The sequence below is a fragment of the Leucoraja erinacea genome, chromosome 3 (genome assembly GCF_028641065.1).
Source record: "Leucoraja erinacea ecotype New England chromosome 3, Leri_hhj_1, whole genome shotgun sequence".
Lineage (NCBI taxonomy): Eukaryota > Metazoa > Chordata > Chondrichthyes > Rajiformes > Rajidae > Leucoraja > Leucoraja erinaceus.
Genome location: NC_073379.1, coordinates 87,215,533 through 87,237,032, shown reverse-complemented (window position 1 = coordinate 87,237,032; position 21,500 = coordinate 87,215,533).

Here is a 21,500-nt window from a genome sequence, read left to right as displayed (position 1 = left end):
AGATATGAAAATATGCCGCTACATGGGGAACAAGGACATGGCAGACCAATTGAATAACTACTTTGGTTCTGTCTTCACTAAGGAAGACATAAATAATCTGCCAGAAATAGCAGGGGACCGGGGGTCAAATGAGATGGAGGAACTGAGTGAAATCCAGGTTAGCCGGGAAGTGGTGTTAGGTAAATTGAATGGATTAAAGGCCGATAAATCCCCAGGGCCAGATAGGCTGCATCCCAGAGCACTTAAGGAAGTAGCCCCAGAAATAGTGGATGCATTAGTGATAATTTTTCAAAACTCTTTAGATTCTGGAGTAGTTCCTGAGGATTGGAGGTTAGCTAATGTAACCCCACTTTTTAAAAAAGGGAGCGAGAAAACGGGGAATTACAGACCAATTAGTCTAACATCGGTAGTGGGGAAACTGCTAGAGTCAGTTATTAAAGATGGGATAGCAACAAATTTGGAAAGTGGTGAAATCATTTGACAAAGTCAGCATGGATTTATGAAAAGTAAATCATGTCTGACGAATCTTATAGAATTTTTCGAGGACGTAACTAGTAGAGTGGATAAGGAAGTTGTAGGGGAAGTCCAGGACAAGGGGTCACAGCTTAAGGATAGAGGGGAAATCCTTTAGGACCGAGATGAGAAAAACATTTTTCACACAGAGAATGGTGAATCTCTGGAACTCTGCCACAGAAGGTAGTTGAGGTCAGTTCATTTGCTATATTTAAGAGGGAGTTAGATGTGGCCCTTGTGGCTAAAGGGATCAGGGGGTATGGAGAGAAGACAGGTACGGGATACTGAGTTGGATGATCAGCCATGATCATGTTGAATGGTGGTGCAGGCTCGAAGGGTCGAATGGCTCTACTCCTGCACCTATGTTCTATGTTTCTATGAGAGGAATAGATCAGGTAGATGCACAGAGTCTCTTGCCCAGAGTAGGGGAATCGAGGACCAGAGGACATTGGTTCAAGGTGAAGGGGAAAAGATTTAATAGGGATCTGAGGGGTAACTTTTTCCCTCAAAGAGTTGTGGGTATATGGAACAAGCTGCCAGATGAGGTAGTTGAGACTATCCCAACTTTAAGAAACAGTTAGACATGTACATGGATAGGACAGGTTTGGGGGGATATGGACCAGGCACAGGCAGGTGGGACCAGTATAGCTGGGACATGTTGGCCAGTGTGGGCAAGTTGGGCTGAGAAGTCTGTTTCCGCATTGTATCACTTTGACTCTATGACTAAGTAGGGGAATCTAAAACTAGAAGGTGTACACTTAAAATGGATGGAAAAATTTTAAACGGATCTGAGGGGCAACCTTTGAACATAGAGGGTCGTTGGTATTGGGAATGAGCTACCAGAGGAGGTGAAAGAGGTGAGTATAGTTACAACATTTAAAATACATGGACAGGTAGATGCAATGGAAAGATTTGGAGAGATGTGGGCCAACACAGCTAAATGGGATTAGCTGGGTTAAGCAACTTAGTCGGTATGAGAAGTGAGCCAAAGGGCCTGTTTCTGTGCTGCATAACTCCATCCTCATGAGATAACAGCAGAATTAGGCCATTTGGCCCAGCGAGTCTGCTCTGCCCTTTGATCGTGGCTGATCACCCTTCAGCCACATTCTCCTGATTCTCACCTTTAACACGTTTACTAATATAGAAACTATTAATCACTGCTTTAAAGATACCAAATAACTTGGCCGCCACAGCCTTCTGTGGCAATGAATGCGACAGTCACCATTCTCTGGCTAAAGAAATTGCTCCTCATCTTCATAGAAACATAGAAAATAGGTGCAGGAGGAGGCCATTCGGCCCTTTGAGCCAGCACCGCCATTCATTGTGATCATGGCTGATCGTACCCTATCAATAACCCGTGCCTGCCTTCTCCCCATATCCCTTGAGTCCACTAGCCCCTAGAGCTCTATCTAACTCTCTCTTAAATCCATCCAGTGATTTGGCCTCCACTGCCCTCTGTGGCAGGGAATTCCATAAACTCACAACTCTCTGGGAGAAAGTTTTTTCTCACCTCAGTCTTAAATGACCTCCCCTTTATTCTAAGACTGTGGACCCAGGTTCTGGACCCGTGCTAAGGTGCATCCTCTTTTACTATGTGACTACTGAGGGAGAGCTGCAATGTTAATGGTGATGTCTTTCACATCTTAAACAATAGTTTTGTCTGCTTTTACTAGACAAATTCTACTACATTTCTTCTGTCAAAGAAGATATGGATGCTCAACCTGATTTATTCCTAAAATGTAACCTTCATTCAAGATCATTAAATAAGGGCGAACTTCCGATTATTATCATATTTCTGCTGCTGAGAGCCTGTTGCCATACCTCACACAATAGAATGGCATGACTAGCTGAGATAAAACATTGTAAACCTGAAATGCTAATTCTTTTTATATTTGCAAGTACTCTAGTGGCCGAGTATTTCAGCATTTTTCATTTTTATTTGCAATTCAGATTTCTAGTATCAGCTCTACTTTATTGTGCAAAATCCTCCTCACTGGGCGTAGGCCATTTGGGACACAGTAAATGAAAGGATTTCTTCCATCAGATTATTTACTATCCTTAAAGTAATATGAAGGTCTCAAACGGCCTTGGAGAGGCATCTTTAAACAAGAAAAAATACCGTGCCACTTTTTTTGTGGCAGATGAACAAAATTTGATCAAAGACAGTTTTTAAGAGTCATCTTAACGGAGTGAAAAATGTTTTAGGAGAGTGTTCTAGAGTTTAGGGTCTTAATTGCACCACTTTCTGCAGGCTCTTGTGTTCTTGTTTAGTTTAGTTTAGAGATACAGTGTGGAAACAGGCCCTTTGGCCCACCGAGTCAGCAGCGACCAGCGATCCCCGCACATTAACAATATCCTACACACACTAAGGACAATTTACATATATACCATGTCAATTAACATACAAACCTGTACATCTTTGGAGTGTGGGAGGAAACAGTAGATCTCAGTGAAAATCCACGTAGGTCACGGGGAGAACATACTAATTACATGCAGACAGCACCCGTAGTCGGGATCTAACCGGGGTCTCTGGTGCTGTAGGACAACAACTCTACCGCTGTACATTGTGCATCGGAATTCCCATACATGGCCATGATGCAACCAGTTCAGGATATTTTCTACATACATCTACAAAAGTTTGTTAGAGTGTTTGGAGACATGCCACATCTTTGTAAACTTCTCATAAGTAGAGACAATGATGTGCCTTCTTTGTAATTACATTGTTGTGCTGGGTCCAGCAAGGATCATCCAAGATATTGATGCCCAGGAAGTTGAACCAGCCAACACTCCCCACCACTGACACTGATACTTGAAGCTGACACTTAGTCTCCCAACATCCCCCTTCTGAAGTCAACAATTAGTTTGTTAGTCATATTGCTATTGAGCGAATGGTTCTTGTTGTGAAGCGACTCACTCAACAGAGTTTTCTATCTCTCTCCTGAATGCTGACTTGTTACCATTTATAATTCCGCCAGCCACAGTGGAGTCATCGACAAATTTGTAGCTGGCATTGGAGTTTTGGTAAGCCACACAGTCATGGATGTAAAGAGAATAAAACAGGGGGCTAAGCACGCAACTTTGTAGTGCACCTGTGTTGATGGTCAGTGAGGAAGTATTGTTACCGATAAGTACTAACTGAGGTCTGCCAATGAGCAAGTAAAGGATCCAGTTGCAAACCAAGGTATAGAGTCCCAGATCTTGGAGCTTAGAATAAATTTGTAGAGGATGATGGTGTTGAATGACAAGCAGTAGGCAATGAACTGTGGCCTTATGTGTGTGTTCCTGTACTCCTAACAGCCCAGAGCAGAGTGGAAAACCAGATAAATACCCTTTTCTGTTGGCCTGTTGTGGTAATAGGCAAAATGAAACAGATCCAGGTTATTTCTGAGGTGGAAGTTGATTCATGTCATAACCAACCTATTGAAGCACTTTATTGCAGTAGATGTATTATTGCATGTTAATCATTGAGGCAGATCACAGTGCTCATTTTGGACACTGGTACAGTAGATGTCCTTTTGAAACATAGGACCATTTTGATTATAGAAGCAGGCATGTTTTGCTAAAATTGGACAAGATCTTTGTGAGACTGAACTTTAAGTTTAGTTTTGATCTTTGATTGAGGAAGGACGACCTTTGCTCTGCAGCATTGGTTCCACTAGAATTGAGAAGAATGAGAAGCTGTGCACATAGAAAATACAACATTTTAGGAGAATTGGGCAAATGCAGTGAGATGTTCCCAACAATGAGATAATCCAGGATTAATCTAAGGAAAAGAGGTGAGCCATTTAAGACTGGGAGTGGAATTTCTCATCATCTCTGACAATCTGTGGAAATCATTGGTTCAATGATACTTTATTGTCACATGTACCATGGTACAGTGAAATTCTTTTTTTGATGATACATTATTGTATACAGTTCAGTAAAAGTCTTACCGTACATAGGCAAAATCATGCTTACGTACAACAGTGTGGAAACAGTTGTCACGTTTCTGGCACCATTTTGTATAATTCAAGTCCGAAGTTGAGAAATTGTAGAGTCTTAATTTGGCAAGAGCCCATTTTCCCACTGGTGGCAGTAGGAGAGACAATTAAAGACAAATCATTAAATATATTTAAGGAGTTAGATATTGTTTCAATGGCTGGTGCGGTCAAGAGGTATGGAAAGAAAGTAAAGACTGGGTAGCTGTAATTATTTTGAATGACAAAGGCTTGGTCTTACTTCTTATTTTTAAAAGAGATATAAGGAGGCCTTTTCTGTACATCGACGCTGTCTAGGCTCACAGAGCAATCACATTGCTCCACTAATTATTCCCAATAAAATATTATCTCCACATTTCATCTACTTCCCTGGATTCTAACACTCACTTACTCACTAAAGACAATTTACAATGGCCAATCAACTTATCAAGCTGCACATTGTCTGTGTGTGGAAGGAAACTGGAGTTTGGGTGAAAATTTGCAGAGTCATATGGATAATGTCCATACTCCACACACAGACAGCATTGAAGATCAGGAATAAAACCCAAGCCACTGGAGCAGTGAAGCCCAGTTAAGCTCTGCTTTTCACCAGTGTCACATCTTAAATCCCCATAGGTAGACTTACCTGAACTAAGCTAGGTATCACAGGGTTTTAAAGAGGCTTCCTGAGAACAGAAAAAGATGGCGTTCTAATTTGAAGCTTTCACATCTATCCTCCAGATGATGGAATACCATTGTGAAGTGAATTGATACGTTATTTGCTGGCGATTGAAAGTCATAGCAGGATCAGAAGAAAGAGGAGAATAAAACAGTTAGTCCTATTTTCCCATCTCCATCACTCTATGTAGCTTCTACCTTGGATCTTCAAAGCCTCATGTAACATTGATATTACAAATATAATATGACTTCTTCTTATAGTCACTTATGTAAATAAAATCGAAAGGAGAGGTTCAATTGTCTTGATATACGGTGACAATGATGGCTCAGTATGTGGTGACAGGTACATGGTGGGATGTTCCTGAGATAATTGTTTCAGTTTGAACATCTACAAGATTGTGAGTGAAGGACAAGGATTGTAGTGCATCCTGTACTTATTAAACATTCATGACAAGCTCTGAAAGTGATTTAATAAAGTGTAATGGATGCTACAAGGTCTATGTGTGCTTTTTGCTTTGTGCAGTGAACTAATGGAAGTGTTCACTGAAAGTAGCAGTGTGTTCACTTCCCTTGGTTTACTCTGTAAGGTCATGAAACTTCATAATACAATGCCTCTGGGTACACAATGTATTGCACATGGCATTCATGCTGAGCTACAAGCCCCATATATAGGAACACTCTTCCAGATTTAAATCTGTACTTTTATTGAGCATGCTGACTGGAATTTTGATCCCTCATTTTGACAAAAACAATCCCGCCGCAAAACAAGATGCACTTCATGAACCTTGTAGCAAATGATTGGCTGTTGCATTTCTAACTCTACAGCAGGGATGATACTTCCAAAGCACATCATTGTGGTAAAATGGAGTGGGATGTCTGGAGGTCATGAAGAGTCCTTTTTGAATGCAAATCTTTGTTTTGGGAGAGGTTCCCAAGACATCATTCTGTGCCTCACATGGTTTATTAAATTGCAAAATACTATTGGAGAAACAGCACTTCATGGAACTATTTCCATAAAGAAAAGTGCAAATTTGTAAATGATGATGACTTAAAAATGTAATTTACCTAATCATTGAATTTGCCGAGTGGTTTGTCCTGCAACTATTAACACCAATGTTGCCTGGATTCAGACTGTCCTAGCATATTCTGAGCTTACAATGTATTTAAGGAAAGGCAAGGGGTTGGAGTTAGGGATAGTAACATAGAAACATAGAAAATTGGTGCAGGAGGAGGACATTCGGCCCTTCGAGCCTGCACCGCCATTCAATATGATCATGGTTGTTCATCCAACTCAGTATCCGGTACCTGCCTTCTCTCCTTACCCCCTGACCCTTTTAGCCACAAGGGGGTATGGAGAGAAGGGAGGCACAGGAAACTCCCTCTTAATATAGCCAATGATCTGGCCTCAACTACCTTCTGTGGCAGAGAATTCCAGAGATTCACCATTCTCTGTGTGAAAAATGTTTTTCTCATTTTGGGCCTAAAAGGTTTCCCCCTCATCCTTAAACTGCGACCCCTTGTTCTGGACTTCCCCCAACATCGGGAACAATCTTCCTGCATCTAGCCTGCCCAAAAAGAATTTGGTAAGTTTCTATAAGATCCCCCCTCAATCTTCTAAATTCTAGTGAGTACAAGCCGAGTCAATCCAGTCTTTCTTCATATGAAAGTCCTGCCATACCAGGAATCAGTCTGGTGAACCTATTCTGTACTCCCTCTATGGTAAAAATGGCTTTTGTCAGATTAGGAGACCAAAACTGTACGCAATACTCCAGGTGTGGTCTCACCAAGACCCCGTACAACTGCAGTAGAACCTCCCTGCTCCTATACTCAAATCCTTTTGCTATGAATGATAACATACCATTCACTTTCTTCACTGCCTGCTGCACCTGCATGCCTACTTTAAATGACTGGTGTACCATGACACCTAGGTCTCATTGCATCTCCCCTTTTCCTAATCGGCCACCATTCAGATAATAGTCTACTTTCCTGTTTCTGCCACCAAAGTGGATAACCTCACACTTATCCACATTATACTGCATCTGCCATGCATTTGCCCACTCACCCAACCTATCCAAGTTACCCTGCAGCCTCCGAGCTTCCTCCTCACAGCTAACACTGCCCCCCAGCTTCGTGTCATCCGCAAACTTGGAGATGTTGCATTCAATTCCCTCGTCCAAATCATTAATATATATTGTAAATAGCTGGGGTCCCAGCATTGAGCCTTGTGGCACCCCACTAGTCACTGCCTGCCATTGTGAAAAGGATCCGTTTACTCCTACTCTTAGCTTCCTGTCTGCCAGCCAGTTCTCTATCCACATCAATACTGAAACCCCAATACCATGAGCTTTAAGTTTGTATACTAATCTCTTATGTGGGACCTTGTCGAAAGCCTTCTGAAAGTCCAGATGTAGCACATCCACTGTTTCTCCATTGTCCACTCTACTAGTTACATCCTCAAAAAATTCTATAAGATTTGTCAGACATGATTTACCTTTCATAAATCCATGCTGACTTTGTCCAATGATTTCACCACTTTCCAAATTTGCTGCTATCCCATCTTTAATAACTGACTTTAGCAGTTTCCCCACTACCAATGTTAGACTAACTGGTCTGTAATTCCCCGTTTTCTCTCTCCCTCCCTTTTAAAAAAAGTGGGGTTAGCTACCCTCCAATCCTCAGGAACTACTCCAGAATCTAAAGAGTTTTGAAAATTGATCACTAATGCATCCACTATTTCTGGGGCTACTTCCTTAAGTAATCTAGGCTGCAGCCTATCTGGCCCTGGGGATTTATCAGCCTTTAATCCATTCAATTTACCCAACACCACTTCCCGGCTAACCTGGATTTCACTCAGTTCCTCCATCTCATTTGAACCCCGGTCCCCTGCTATTTCCGGCAGATTATTTATGTCTTCCTTAGTGAAGGCAGAACCAAAGTAGTTATTCAATTGGTCTGCCATGTCCTTGTTCCCCATGATCAATTCACCTGTTTCTAACTGCAAGGAACCTACATTTGTTTTAACTAATCTTTTTTCTCTTCACATATCTATAAAAACCTTTGCAGTCAGTTTTTATGTTCCCTGCCAGTTTTCTTTCATAATCTATTTTCCCTTTCCTAAATTAAGCCCTTTGTCCTCATCTGCTGGACTCCCAGTCCTCTGGTGGGCTGCTTTTTCTGGCTAATTTGTATGCTTCATCTTTTGTTTTGATACTTCCCTGATTTCCCTTGTTATCCACGGATGCACTACCTTCCCTGATTTATTATTTTGCCAAACTGGGATGAACAATTGTTGTAGTTCATCCATGAAGTCTTTAAATGCCTTGGGGGTGGGGGTGGGAGAGGGGCGGGGGCAGTGAGATCATTAAATGTGTAACGCCATGCACCACCTGATCTGTCCAGGCCTTAAACAATTCCATCACTCCACTAATCCATCACATTGCTGGAAATGTGGATTAATTGACCGAGGGATTGTAAATTTTTCACCAGCCACTGCAACACAGTGTTAATGCAGATCTTCATATGGTTGTGGCTGAAGTTGGGAGATAGAGACACAGAGCAGGAAAACCACAAAACATCACAGCACTGACAGTGGTGCAATGCTTCAGTTGGGACCTGGGTTCAATCATATATACGTGTGCTCTCCGTACGGAGTTTGCACGTTCTCTCCATGACTTGCATGCTTTTTCTCCGGGATCTCCGGTTTCCTTCCACACTCCAAAGACATACAGATTTGTAGGCTAATTGCCTTGGTGAAATTGTGAATTTTATAAGGTCATAAGATGTAAGTTGTAAAATGCTCTGTAGTATGTACGATAGTGCTGGTGTACAGGATGATCACTGGTCGTTGCGGACTTAGTGGGCCTAAGGGTCTGTTTCCGCACTGGATCTTTACCATCTAAAATAAAGTCTAAATAGCACAGGAAGAAATCTCTTGACTCCAGTTGATTGGTCAAGGTGAGTGCTCTGATCTGCCAGAGTACATCTTGGAAATGCAGCCTTGCAACAACACTCAAGTGTTCACCAGATCACCAACCCACGCTTGGTCTCCATCCCGGGGAGCCACACGCGCGGTGGCAGTGTCCCGGGGAACAACTGTGATGCCGACGACCAGAACGACGACCAGAACGATGACCAATGACCGGAACGCGCCCTGGTAGGCTCAACGCGTCCCACAAGCCTCCCAGGAAACTGCGATGAAGCCGGGCAGCAAGGCCTGTTTGGGCCGAAGGAACCTCAGTGGTAGCGACGATGGGAGTTTTGGCGGCGGCGGCATAAGCCTCGGCAGCAATGTGGGCCTCAGCGACAACATGGGCCTCAGCAGCAAAAGGAGCCTCGGAGGCAACGGGAGCCTCGGTGTCAGTGGGACCTCGTGGATGATGAGCATGTGGGGGGAGGGGAAGACAATGGGGACCCGGTGTTGGGGGACCATTGTGTGGGACGGTGGAAGAACAAAGGGGGGCCTGGTGGTGGAGATAGGGGGGGATTCTGAAGTTTAGAATCTTCAGCCCAGGGGATAAGTCTATGTTTGTTTGCTCATTTGTGCTGGTGAAGGCACTGTGCACAAGCCAGCCAGCCAGCCAACAGTCCCTTGTCTTATTCTTTTGTTTTCACTTTTAATTTCAAGTTTTTGTGTACCTTGTGTGTTGTGACCAATTTAACTGTTTAAAATTTATCGTATCGTACAAGGACAAACACAAGCACATACAGACACACACAGCCCATCATGACAGTCATTTTGACAGGTGTCTAATATACTAATCTTGTTGCTTTTTAAAAACTCACAGTGCCAACAAATGCTTATCGCCCAGTCAATCACAAAAAAAAATTGAACAATGGCGTTTGCATAATTAATACAATTTGAAGTGCACTTTCCCTGCTTTTCACGTAAATTTGACTGCAATAGCCAACTGTCTCAGAAGATGTGAGGGGACCCCCTCCAGTCACAAAGGTTAGCCAACAAAAGCTTTTCACTGTACCTTGGTACACTTGATAATAAAGTAAACTGAACTGAAACTGACACCAGGCCAGATTCCTCTTTATAAACATTGGAGTCATCTGGGCCACCACTCCTGCTGGAGTTGAGAAGATGAGAGGGATACACAAGTTTCTAATTGGCTTCCCTAAAAGTATTCTGTCTATATATACTTTCAGCAAAAACAGCACACATGAGAATAAACAGGGTTTAAGAGGGAACTGCAGATGCTGGAGAATCGAAGGTTACACAAAAAAGCTGGAGAATAAACAGGGCTGCCAACATTGGGTGAGAGTTGGGAGTGAGAAATTGCGAGAGACCAAGCCCGAGGGAGCGTAGTGACCAGGGGAGAGGGTGTGAGAGGAGGGTGTACCCCCTCCCATTGGTATGGAACTTTTGCATTTTTCAGATTGAATATGTGCAATATGGCGCATCCTGTAGCGAGTCTTTTAACGTACACTTGAATGCAATACATAAGCTTTAAATTGGATTAGCTATGAATAAGGTGAGACTAAATTACATTCCTAATTACATTCCACAGTAAAGCCCAGGCTCTGATCAACACGTGCAGCACATGAATGATCTTAGTATATTCATGTATTGAAATCAGGATATAATCAAACATGGCCCATGTTGACCAACCTGGGTCTTACTGCACACCTGGTACTACTCCTGGCCTTGACTCCAGCTGCATACCTTCTCTCATTCCTGTCCCTGTGTCCACCCTTACACCTAGCCCTCTATGCTACCCTGATCATAGCTGCTTATCTGTTTAGATTCCCAGTGCTGCACACTCCCCTGGTCCCAGTTTTGACTGCACACCTAGTACTATTCCAGACCTTGACTCTGGATGCACACTTGGGCTTGCTCCTAGCCCTTTTGCACTGACAATATATGTGGCCCACGCATAAAGCCCCTTATCTGACGCCCTGGACTTAAGCTATTATGTTCAAGTCCTCAGGTGCTTATCTAATGCAGTAATCCTTTATGGGGCAAATCACACAAATTATAGATACAATTTGCTACATCCATTTGCTTCCTTGTAATCTAACATGCTAGTTACTTTGTCAAATAAGTAATCAATTGGTTGAACACAATTTCTCATCCATAAAATTATACTCACTCAGCTGTATAAGTATTCTGTTACCATTTCTTTCATTTTCGTAACAAACTGGCCTGAAGTCATTTTCGCACCCAATATTTTCAGTATTTTGCTGTCTTCCTCAGCTGAGTTTTCCGAAATGCAAAGTCCATTAACTGTATATTTAAGCAATATTATTCTATTAAATGTGATTTTAGTACATAATATTTTCTGTGGTAAAACAATGATAAAAATATCTTAGTTTTTTACATTATTACATTATAGTTAATATGTACTGAGAGCAAATTTTTGTTCCAATGCCCCCCATTGCCAATTACTTTTACAATCAAGTGATTGAAATCCAAGTGAAGTTTAAATGGCATCATAAATGAAAAAACTCCCGGAATGGATGATATTCATTACGTGGTTGGTTGGGGTCAGTATCAGCACAATTACTATATTAAACTTTGAATCTTCAGATATCCTGGTTCAAGCTAAAACTAAAGACAAATAATAATCTCCTCACACATTTCCCTGCAAACTATTTTCTTCGCTCCATAGATGCTGCTGCACCCGCTGAGTTTCTCCAGCAATTTTGTGTACCGTCGATACTTCCAGCATCTGCAGTTCCTTCTTGAACACTTCCCCTGCAAGTATCTCTGTCACTCCTTTAAAATATGCCCCTTCTTTGAACAAGCTCTTAAATATCGCATCTGAATCAGTTTCTATCTGATTACATTCCTTGAGGATGTTCATCTACATGTTCAATTAATAAAACAACAAGATTGGGGACAATTCTATTCAACCTTTCAAATGAATTAGAGGGGGGTTAGAGGGGGGTTAGAATTAGTCAGTGAGGTAAACAAACAGAATAATTGAGTGGCAAATTACAATAGTGCTACCTTTGGATAAATGTGATGTTATCCACTTTGGTGGCAAGAACAGGAAAGTAGATTATTATCTGAATGGCAGCCTGGGGGTTCAGTATTGATGTGGATAGAGAACTGGCTGGCAAACAGGAAGCAAAGAGTAGGAGTTAACGGGTCCTTTTCACAATGGCAGGCAGTGACTAGTGGGGTACCGCAAGGCTCAGTGCTGGGACCCCAGCTATTTACAATATATATTAATGATCTGGATGAGGGAATTGAAGGCAATATCTCGAAGTTTGCGGATGACACTAAGCTGGGGGGCAGTGTTAGCTGTGAGGAGGATGCTAGGAGACTGCAAGGTGACTTGGATAGGCTGGGTGAGTGGGCAAATGTTTGGCAGATGCAGTATAATGTGGATAAATGTGAGGTTATCCATTTTGGTGGCAAAAACGGGAAAGCAGACTATTATCTAAATGGTGGCCGATTGGGAAAGGGGGAGATGCAGCGAGACCTGGGTGTCATGGTACACCAGTCATTGAAGGTAGGCATGCAGGTGCAGCAGGCAGTAAAGAAAGCGAATGGTATGTTAGCTTTCATTGCAAAAGGATTTGAGTATAGGAGCAGGGAGGTTCTACTGCAGTTGTACAGTGTCTTGGTGAGACCACACCTGGAGTATTGCGTACAGTTTTGGTCTCCAAATCTGAGGAAGGACATTATTGCCATTGAGGGAGTGCAGAGACGGTTCACCAGACTGATTCCTGGGATGTCAGGACTGTCTTATGAAGAAAGACTGGATAGACTTGGTTTATACTCTCTAGAATTTAGGAGATTGAGAGGGGATCTTATAGAAACTTACAAAATTCTTAAGGGGTTGGACAGGCTAGATGCAGGAAGATTGTTCCCGATGTTAGGGAAGTCCAGGACAAGGGGTCACAGCTTAAGGATAAGGGGGAAATCCTTTAAAACCGAGATGAGAAGAACTTTTTTCACACAGAGAGTGGTGAATCTCTGGAACTCTCTGCCACAGAGGGTAGTTGAGGCCAGTTCATTGGCTATATTTAAGAGGGAGTTAGATGTGGCCCTTGTGGCTAAGGGGATCAGGAGGTATGGAGAGAAGGCAGGTACGGGATACTGAGTTGGATGATCAGCCATGACCATATTGAATGGCGGTGCAGGCTCGAAGGGCCGAATGGCCTACTCCTGCACCTAATTTCTATGTTTCTATGTTTCTATGTTTCTAATTAGGAAAAGGGGATATGCAACGAGACCTGGGTGTCATGGTACACCAGTCATTAAAAGTAGGCATACAGGTGCAGCAGGCAGTGAAGAAAGCGAATGGTATGTTAGCATTCATAGCAAAAGGATTTGAGTATAAGAGCAGGGAGGTTCTACTGCAGTTGTACAGGGTCTTGGTGAGACCACACCTGGAGTATTGCGTACAGTTTTGGTCACCTAATCTGAGGAAAGACATTCTTGCCATAGAGGGAGTACAGAGAAGGTTCACCAGACTGATTCCTGGAATGGCAGGACTTTCATATGAAGAAAGACTGGATAGACTCGGCTTGTACTCGTTAGAATTTAGAAGATTGAGGGTGAATCTTATAGAAACTTGCAAAATTCTTAAGGGGTTAGACAGGCTAGATGCACGAAGATTGTTCTCGATGTTGGGGAAGCCCAGAACAAGGGGTCACAGTTTAAGGATAAGGGGGAAGTCTTTTAGGACCCAGATGATACTTTTTTTCCACACGGAGAGTGGTGAATCTGTGGAAATCTCTGCCACAGAAAGTAGTTGAGGCCAGTTCATTGGCTATACTTAAGAGGGAGTTAGATGTGGCCCTTGTGGAGAGAAGGCAGGTACAGGATACTGAGTTGGATGATCAGGCACAATCATATTGAATGGCGGTGCAGGCTTGAAGGGCTGAATGGCCTACTCCTGCACATATTTTCTATGTTTCTATGGGTCTATGTTTCCCAATATTTGGGATCCGGCTCTCCAACACCCGCGGCACATGCTGTTTATCTGAGTTTTGAAATTTTCGTTGATCACAGAATTTCTCACGACAGAGCGTGTGAAATTTGTGATCATCATGGGAATGTGAGAATGTGTTCAAATGAATCCCCCCATGATGCAGTGACTGATGAAGCAAGTTTCTGTCCCTGTTGAGGCTTAAGGGCCTCTCCCACTTGCACGACCTAATCCGTGAGTTCTGGCGAGCATGGTCTTTGTAATTCTCCTTGAAGCTTGAGAGTGGTCTCTGTGTACTCGAGGCCTCAGCTAGTTTGTAGCATTTTTTCAATATGTTAAAAAATGCCCGCAAGCAAAAAAAGGTTGCCATGGAAAAAATCAATACATTTTTTACTCGTAGGTTTAGTCGTAGTAGGTCGCAATAGGTTGCAGTAGGTCATAGTAGGTCGGCATGTTAGTCATAGGTAATCGAGGGTAGTCAAAGGTAGTCGAAGGTAGTCATAGATAGTCTTCATCATAGTCAAAGGGAGGTCGCAGGAGATCGAAGGAGGTCGTCTTCACACTCCACTATTCGGTGTCCAATTTTCTGGAAGTTCGTCGAAGCTAGTCGTAGCTAGTCGAAGCTGGTCTTCAACATAGTCGAAGGAGGTTGAAGGAGGTCTTCTACATAGTCGAAGAAGGTCTTCAACATGTCATTTTTATAAACTCTTCTAAACTCGCCAATTAGGTTGCCCAAGTGGGACAGCCTCTTTACATGTTTTTTTACCTCTGGACTTTCAGTATTCTGCTCACAGCCACTCAGAAACAGATCTTTTCAGAAGCAGAGGCATCAATTGGGAATGCACAGTTGCCATCACAAAGCAGACTGCTGCAAGACAAGAATGTACTTGCTTGGGTCTGTTGCAGGCACCAGATTTGTTGGATCTCCAGTCCAAGGAGAGATTTGGTGCTGACACAAAATGCCGGAGTAACTCAGCGGGTCAGGCAGCATCCCTGGAAAACATGGATAAGTGATGTTTCATAAGTTCATACGTTATAGGAGCAGATTTAGGCCATTTGGCCCATCAAGTCTGCACCACCATTCAATCATAGCTGATCTATCTTTCCCTCTCAACCCCATTCTACCAACCTTCTCCTCATAACTAATCAAGAATCTATCAATCTCCACCTTAAAAATATCCACTAACTTGGCCTCCACAGTCGTCTGTGGCAATGAATTCCATAGATTAACCACCCTCTGACTAAAGAAATTCCTCCTCATCTTTCTAAAGGTACTTTGATTCTGAGGCCATGGTTTCTGGTTCTCGGCTCTCCCACTATTTGAATCACCCTCTCCACATTGACTCTATCCAGTAAGTTTCAATGAGGCCCCCCTCATCCTTCTAAACGCCAGGGTTTTGTATTTGAACACTTCTGCACATGGGTGTTATGAAGCTGAGAGATTGTTTGTACCTCTGGTTGACTCATCTTCTCCACCCATCTCAGGTCCTCTGGCAATGACCTTGCTTGTTTCCCAGCGTAAGCTACTTGGGTTTTACTAGCATAATGGTTCTCCAGGCTGCTTTAAAATTAAAACTACAGCAGAATGCAAAATTAAGTATGTCATAACTGAATATCCCCTTAAATAGTGGATCTGCTGTGAGCGATCCACCATGGTTCAGAAACACATGGGGGAAAATTTTTCAGCTGCTAATCCTACAAACAGGTGATACACAATTAAGTATATCATTCCATGCATGTACACTGCACCTGGAAGTGCTAGGCTGCAATTCACAATCATCTTTATTTGCAGTGTGAACAATGCGTGAACAATTTTTCATAACATATCTGCCTGCAAGTTCAATTGCATGGCACTCGGCAAAAGTGCCTTGTGAATGAAATTGTAGACCATCAATATCTTTTATATTCCTACAAATAAAGAATGAGCCAATTTTTGAGTGTTGCTTGATTCATGAGCTGCTGAAGGAAGTGAAGTGCCATTACCCATCACTAAGGCAAGTGACAGAAATTCAGAGTGTTTTAATTAGAAGCTTTTTGATGGTTTGATCAAAGCACTGGCTCCCCTTTGGCAAGGTAAGTGGGCTCATGTTAAGTACACTCGCCCTTGCTTATAATTGTACTGTACCTGAATTAATTTGATTTCATTTGACATTCAGGGAGTTTCTTGCCATTACATGCATCCAAACAATGTATGCAAATTAATCCTCATTTTCTAAAGGGTGCGCAAAGCACAGGTGTTTTTTGCTACATGTTTGAAGTTACAAATGGAGTGGCATCTAAGAGGAACAGAGGCTTGTTTGAAAAAAGAACACTGTTCCCATGCACTTCATAGAACCTGTAGTTTTCATTGAAGTGAAGTTTTTGTACTGGCCTCCTTCGATGAGGAACAGTGGACACTAGATTGACTAACCATTTGTTGCTTATGATGATGACCTGCCTATTCAAATGTTTAATGGATTAATTAGGCTGCATCACTGCAGGTGGGATTCACTTTGCTACTCAATTTATTGCATTCAAACATCAAGATCGCAGCAGGGAGAATTCTACTGCAATAATGTGTTGACTGTATGTCTACAAAGAAAAATGAGAACAATGCTGTGGAAATACCTCTAATATTTTATGAGGCACATCAAATAAACTTTACAAAATCAAAATGCTGAGGGTTCTGCGAGTCTAAAATGGAAAATACTGCTCATATTCAGCATGTAGGCAAAAACTCCAAATAGATGTTTCAGATGTTTTAACTGTCATAAAATATTCTTCAATTTTCCTTTGGAGATTTTGGCCATATAACCATATAACCATATAACAATTACAGCACGGAAACAGGCCATCTCGGCCCTACAAGTCCATGCCGAACAAATTTTTTTCCCCTTAGTCCCACCTGCCTGCACTCGTACCATAACCCTCCATTCCCTTCTCATCCATATGCCTATCCAATTTATTTTTAAATGATACCAATGAACCTGCCTCCACCACTTCCACTGGGAGCTCATTCCACACTGCCACCACTCTCTGCGTAAAGAAGTTCCCCCTCATATTACCCCTAAACTTCTGTCCCTTAATTCTGAAGTCATGTCCTCTAGTTTGAATCTTCCCTATTCTCAAAGGGAAAAGCTTGTCCACATCAACTCTGTCCATCCCTCTCATCATTTTAAAGACCTCTATCAGGTCCCCCCTTAACCTTCTGCGCTCCAGAGAATAAAGACCTAACTTTATTGGTAACTTTATTGGGCCATGGTACTGATAAAAGACCTGGCCCTTCATTGAGTGATTGTGGTGTTTCCATATAGTTTAGAGATACAGCGTAGAAACAGACCCTATGATCCATCGATTCCACGACGACTTAACATACACATCTTTGGAATGTGGGAGGAAACCGGAGCATTTGGAGAGAACCCACGCAGTCACAGGAAGAATGTACAAACTCCACACAGATAGCACCCGTTGTCAGGATCAAACCAGAGTCTCTGATGTTGTGCATTGCTGCACCACTGTGCTGCCCTTATCGCATCGAGCTTTCATTTTGTGTAACGTAATGTCACTGGATTGATTGGACTTTTGTCCCACAATGTCCTAGTTCCCACTAGCACTAATTACCCACCTCTCCCACCCACCACCACCACCACCACCATATGATGCACCATTGGCTTGTAATTATACCTACAGCAACATTTTTTTTAATTGCTTTTGCATTACAAAACCCAAGAAAAATAATTAATCAGGATAATATACTTTCTGTTCCACACACTGCCAAGTTTATCTGCAAATTGTGGTGATCCAGAAAATCTGATTTTAAACATTTAAAGCCTCTATTACAGACATACAAAGACAACTATATGACCCAATTACATTATTTATGACGTAAGTATCATTCCTTTCAAAGATGATATTGAAACAGAAGGTAGATATTTGTGTGAACTATCAGTCCCAGTGCAGAAACATACATTGGCCATATGCCAATTTCACTGGATTTCCTTTTGACTTCATATTTTATGTAGTTCAATTTATGTTGAGAATCAGATGATGGCAGCTGATATGAAGATATGCCATTGTGAAGGAGATGTCAAGACTTCCTAGAAGAATGGAAACAATGAAATCTTCAAAAAACATCAGAATGCCATTCTGCCCCATATCCACTGGCAACCATCTCAAAAGCTTAATATTGATCTCCTGGAGTCTGCACTCTGTCGCCCTATCTCCTAATTCCCAAATGGAGTCAGCCTTTAATATGAAAATTCTGGTCCTGCAAGTGTGAGGTGTTAAAAGGTCAAATAGAAGTGGAAAATATACAATTAATGGCATGACTCTTAACACCATTGATATATATATATATATATAGAGGGATCTTGAGTCCAAATCCATAATTCACTGAAAGTGGTAAAATGTAGATAGAGTGGTAAAGAAGTCATATGCTATGCTTGCTTCCTGAGTTTCGGGTATTGAGTATGTCAGGAAGTCATGATGCAGCTTTATAGGATTGTGGATAGGCTGCATTTGGAGTATTGTGTGCAATTCTGTTCGCAGCAGATCAGTTTGCAGCAGATCAAGTTGGGCATTTAATTTGATGCGCATGTGAGCTTATTGCCCTTCAGTGCCTGGATAAGAATCCACAATCACATTTTTTTTACTGGCCCAGAAGTTTCTTTAAATGTGAGGGTGATGCATTCCTATTAAATGTGCTTTTATTCCATTCATCAACAAATCTAGTACATGAAGTAATCAGTCAATGTGATATATCTGAATTTGCAGAAGGTTTTGGATGGAGTCCCACACAGGAGTTGGTCAGCAAGGTTGGAGTACATGAAATCAGGAATATTATACTAATCTAGTCAAGAGATTGGTAGTTAGATGGAAAATAAATGTGGAAAAAAACAGATCCCTCAGATTGGCAGGCTGTGATTAGAGCGATATGGAAGGAATCAGTTCTTGGGCAACATCTATTCACATTATTTTGCTAGTGCTGTTACTTCACAGCTCCTGTGACCCATGTCTGTGAGGAGTTCACATGTTCTTCCTGTGACCCAATTGGTTTCCTCTTCTAACACTGGTTTCCTCCTGGAAGTTTGCTGGTTGGTAGATAAATTGGCCACTGTACCACTGGTGAAGGTGGATGGCAGGAGATTCAAAAGACTAGATGGGCATGTGGAAGCGAGTAGGTTCCAGAGATATTTGTTGTTCCAGAGATATCAATATTTGGAATTAATAGGATTGCTTTGTGTATCAACATTGGGCTGAATGACTTCCCTCCTTATCATCAAAATTCTGAAATCAATAGGAGTCATATAGGATTAAGTGCCATATTTTAAAATGTTCTGATAATATGAAAATGGGCAGAATTGTAATGGAGATGTAAGGAGGCACAGGGGTCAAACTGAATGAATTGGTAAGAGCTTGGCAGAAGGAATATAACGTTTAAAAAAATGGCTGCTGGTGAAAATAGTTTAAAAGAGCAGACTATTAAATGGTGAGAGATTGGACACTTTTGGTGTAACGTGGAAATAGTTGTAGTTATCAATATCCCTGAAGGCCAAAATGTAACTGCAGCTGGTGACTGGGAAGGCACATTGTATGTTAACTGTTATTAAGAAATGATTCAATTGCAGGAGAAAGGAAGTCTTGTTGCAAATGTTTAGGGTCTTGGAGAGATCACATATGGAGCATTGACTACAGCTGCTTAATGTTCAAATTCAGGGGCTCTTATGATTTATTTAACTGCTAAAATGATGTATTTATCTGCTCCAGGACAGCCATATTGAACTGTATTTTCACTTAATATAGTTAGATTTGTCTTGTTATTACAATACATTTTTTTGCAAGCATTTGTTTTCTTTTCTTTCATACTTGAGTCTGCACCTGAGACTTGATGTGATTAATTATTGAATCATCACTTTCAACCTACCAATGGTTATTAAGCCACACCCCATTCTCCTTTCAAGCATTAGTATCAATGAATTCTTAACTGTGCTGGGCAGTGGTGAGGCATGAGGACATAACCAGATGTGCCCATTTCGGAGTTTTTGCAATTCTCCCTCAAATAGTTGTAGAAGCAAAATATTTCAATACTTTAAGGCAACTCGAAATAGATACTTGATAATCAAAACACCACTTTTTAAAAAGGGAGGGAGAGAGAAAACGGGGAATTACAGACCAGTTAGTCTAACATCGGTAGTGGGGAAACTGCTATAATCAGTTATTAAATATGGGATAGCAGCACATTTGGTAAGTGGTGAAATCATTGTACAAAGTCAGCATGGATTTATGAAGGGTAAATCATGTCTGACGAATCTTATAGAATTTTTCGAGGATGTAACTAGTAGGGTGGATAAGGGAGAACCAGTGGATGTGTTATATCTGGACTTTCTGAAGGCTTTCGACAAGGTCCCACATAAGAGGTTAGTATACAAACTTAAAGCACACGGTATTGGGGGTTCAGTATTGATGTGGATAGAGAACTGGCTGGCAGACAGGAAGCAAAGAGTAGGAGTAAACGGGTCCTTTTCACAATGGCAGGCAGTGACTAGTGGGATACTGCAAGGCTCAGTTCTGGGACCCCAGCTATTTACGATATATGATTTGGACGAGGGAATTGAATGCAACATCTCCAAGTTTGCGGATGACACGACGCTGGGGGGGCAGTGTTAGCTGTGAGGGGGATGCTAGGAGGCTGCAAGGTGACTTGGATAGGCTGGGTGAGTGGGCAAATGCATGGCAGATGCAGTATAATGTGGATAAGTGTGAGGTTATCCACTTTGGTGGCAAAAACAGGAAAGTAGATTATTATCTGAATGGCCGATTAGGAAAGGGGGAGATGCAACGAGACCTGGGTGTTATGGTACACCAGTCATTAAAAGTAGGCATGCAGGTGCAGCAGGCAGTGAAGAAGGCGAATGGTATGTTAGCATTCATAGCAAAAGGATTTGAGTATAGGAGCAGGGAGGTTCTACTGCAGTTGTACAGGGTCTTGGTGAGACCACACCTGGAGTATTGCGTACAGTTTAGGTCTCCTAATCTGAGGAAAGACATTCTTGCCATAGAGGGAGTACAGAGAAGGTTCACCAGACTGATTCCTGGGATGTCAGAACTTTCATATGAAGAAAGACTGGATAGACTCGGTTTGTACTCTATAGAATTTAGAAGATTGAGGGGGGATCTTATAGAAACTTACAAAATTCTTAAGGGGTTGGACAGGCTAGATGCAGGAAGATTGTTCCCGATGTTGGGGAAGTCCAGAACAAGGGGTCACAGTTTAAGGATAAGGGGGAAATCTTTTAGGACCGAGATGAGGAAAACTTTTTTCACACAGAGAGTGGTGAATCTCTGGAATTCTCTCCCGCAGAAGGTAGTTGAGGCCAGTTCATTGGCTATATTTAAGAGGGAGTTAGATGTGGCCCTTGTGGCTAACGGGATCAGGGTGTATGGAGAGAAGGCAGGTACAGGATACTGAGTTGGATGATCAGCCATG